The sequence below is a fragment of the Amphiprion ocellaris genome, chromosome 5, assembly GCF_022539595.1.
Source record: "Amphiprion ocellaris isolate individual 3 ecotype Okinawa chromosome 5, ASM2253959v1, whole genome shotgun sequence".
Taxonomy (NCBI): domain Eukaryota; kingdom Metazoa; phylum Chordata; class Actinopteri; family Pomacentridae; genus Amphiprion; species Amphiprion ocellaris.
In genome coordinates this window covers 20884627-20888113 of record NC_072770.1, presented here as the reverse complement: position 1 = coordinate 20888113, position 3487 = coordinate 20884627, and positions in this window count along the sequence as shown.

The following is a 3487-nucleotide window of genomic DNA, read 5'->3' as shown; positions in this document are numbered from 1 at the left end:
CTCAATCCCCGAGTGACACACATAGTGTTTACGCAGTGTTTGTCAGAAGCAGCTGTTCTCAGAGCTACCGCCTCCACAATCCACTCCAGACAATATCGGGGGAAAAAGAGAGAATCCATCCACAAAAACACTCCTGTCAAACACATATGGTCACTCCTCACTTTTGCAGCCCCCTCCCCACCTCCCCACCTCCCCATCCTCCCCCGCTTTCATACCCAAAGAAACACATCAACAGTAGTACTGTATAAGAGTTTGATCCGAGGCCTCTGAGATCATCACCGGTTTTTTTTTTTGTTTGTTTTTTTTTGCTTTTGCAGTTTTGTCTGGTTGATAGTGAAGTGAAAAATATCAGGTTACAGCCATTTATAATGTAATTATGACAGTCCACTGCAAGCCGACAAAAGATGGTAACCTCATCTAATGACAGGTTTTCAAAAAATCAAGTTGATAATCCTCATAACTTCAGAGAGGGGCAGAAATGATCTAATATGATGCATGTGATGGTATAATAGATTCAGTGTGGATAAAAAGAAATGTATTTGGGCTCCTGTATTTTAATGTGACATCACACATTTTTCTTTTCCATCTCGGTTTATTTAGCTGATTTCTTTCAATCTTTGCCTCATGACACACATCTAAAAGCATTAGAATCAAGTTGGAATATGTCTGGAAATTGAGTGATCTTTCTTCTAGGTAATGTACCGCCTCTTTGTACTTTGTAAACTTTGGTGTTCAGAGTTAAAGGTGGTGTTTGTAAAATATATACATACATATATATATATATATATATATATATATATATATATATATATATATATATATATATATATATATATATATATATATATATATATATATATATATATAGTTTGTAAAAAGTGAAATGAGAAAATAAATGTACATTTTGGGATACAACATATGTGACATTTCGTTCATTTCTGAGGAAGGAAACAGTTAAATGAAGTTGAGTGGATTGGACAAAAGAGTCCCACATGTGGCCAGTAGGGGGAGTTCTACCATAACGAAGTTGTAAATCAGTACCACCGGCTCCCTGTAGTTCAGTTGATTTGTGTTTTATTGGGAAAAAGGATCCCATCGATGTTTTTTTCATTATTTTGCCAGGACATGTTGACATTAATCTCTGGTATTTGCTTCAAACTCCAGATGAGGTCATGATCTGATGTCTTAATATCCGTCTGTGGCTTTGGTTTCACTGCAGAGGCGACATAACGCTGATAAAAATCGTTTTAATTCCGTATCATTACTCTCTCTACAGGCCACATGTGATAAGTTAGCATAGCATGCAATAAATTTTGAAATTTGTTCAGGATTGTTACGCTTTGATCATCCATTTTTGGAGTCTTGTGGGATTTAAATCAAATCTCTCTCTGTTTATTCTTTCTCAGGCTGTTTCTCCCTATCTCTGTGTTCATCTCTTGATCTCTCACAGCCTCTCTCAGTTTTCGTCTCTCTTTCCAGCTCCCATGCCCAAAATCTCATGGTCTCCTTTTCTATTTCTCTCTCCACACCTTTGCAGCTCTCGCTCGCTCGCTCTCCCGCTCTGTTTTTTCCCTTTTCTTTCCTCCTCTCTCACCTGGTAACCAGACCTCTGGAGAGGAGTGTTGAGTTTCCACTTTCCCAGAGACGAGGACAATCTGAGCCACACAGAAACCCACAATGGACCCCCTCTGCTCTCTCCTCCCTTCACTCTGTCACTGCACAGCTGCACACACAGAAGCACACACTGAGATATCTAAGAATACATACACAATCTGCTTTTTATTTTTGCTCTTTCCTCCTCATTTGATTTCTGTTAGTATTCTTTGTATGCCGTTTTCCTCCATCTTTTCTCTGGCTAAACTCTCTCACTGTAATTCCTGCATTCATTCTTTCTCTCTGTGCCACTTAGTGTTCTCATACATTCATGAATTCTTTGTCAAGCAGTATCAATTTTCACCATCATCTGTTCCTTGACTACACTCTTAATATATACCTTGTAAGATTACATCAGGTTGGAGCTGTGAGATAATAGACACTTAGAAAGCTGCAGACGGCCTGCTGGGGTCTCCCATCATCTTTAAATATTATTGTGAATCTTTGTTTTTTCAGCTGTGGCAGTCAAGCTCTGCAGGCAGGATGTGGTCAAAAGTTTTCAATTTCTGGACACTATGGAGCTGCAGAATTTAGGTGTAAACACAACACTAACATGGTGAAAAGTCTTAGAAAGGTGTAAGCAAACCTGTTTGGGTCCAACATTTATTCTCTGTTTCTCTCTTTTCTTTTTTTTCTGCAGCCTTTTTCTGCTAAATGTTTCAACATGCAGTGGTGGAAGGTAACTAGATTTAGTCTAATACTGTGCTTCATTCCAATTTTGAGGTACTCTACTTGTGTATTTCCATTTTATTCTACTTATGCTTCCCCTCAACTACTGTCAGTGTGAAATATCGCACTTTCCACTCCACTACGTTTATTTGACAGCTTTAGTTTGCTAGTTACTTATAAGGTGAAGAGTTTAAACAATGGATAATATAACACGCTTTTAAAATATAACACATTGTCACAAAAAAGTAGTGTGTAGTTGGGGTCATATTTCAGATTTCTATGTGATATTAACGGCTTCTGACATGGTTTCAGTAGGTGTTCAAATTAAAAAAATAAAAAAAACATTAGAGAAAAGTCCAAAAAAACTGACCACAGATTTATACATCAGAACATTCTTTTTTCTTCATTTCTTTCTCAATAATTACCTCACAACCGTTATAGATTTATCTGCTGTCCCTGTATATAAACCTTTATGTAACAGTTTAAACTAGCTCCACCTCATAGTTAGAACAGTAAAATGCTGCTCACACACTGGGGCTTCACTGTTAATATTGAAATATTGGCACATATGATAATATATCAGTCAGAGGAGCAAAACCAGTACTTTTACTTTAATTCCGCTAATGTTAATCTACTTTTACTTAAGTAGGATTTTTCATGCCTTTATTGGAGTATTTTTACATTGCTGTATTGGTACATTTACTTAAGTAAAGGATCCGAGTACTTTGCCCGCCTCTGCTACAATGATTACCTGTAAGTTTCTAACTTTAACTACCTGCTCAAAAGGCAGTAAAACGTAGTGGCCCACAAGGTCTAAATGGAAAACACTGAGCTCTCAGATAATAAAATGTACTACACTGTGTTGTCACTATTTACTCCCTTTTGCTTACAACAAATAACTTGATCTGCTGTATATCAATATGAAAATATTGTTTAACACAGCTTTAATGGCAAATTCAGCGATGTTACAAACAAATACAATCCAAAGTGCAGTACAGTTAAAGAGTTTATTGAAGATTTTTAAAGGTGTATTATTTTTTCTACCTATCTACATGATCCAATAGATGTTCAGTAACATGGCTAAGCTCAGCCAATCCCATTATTCATCACAAATACCTTCAAACAACCTGCAGGTTCAAAAGGCATCAGTGACTTTACCCAACTT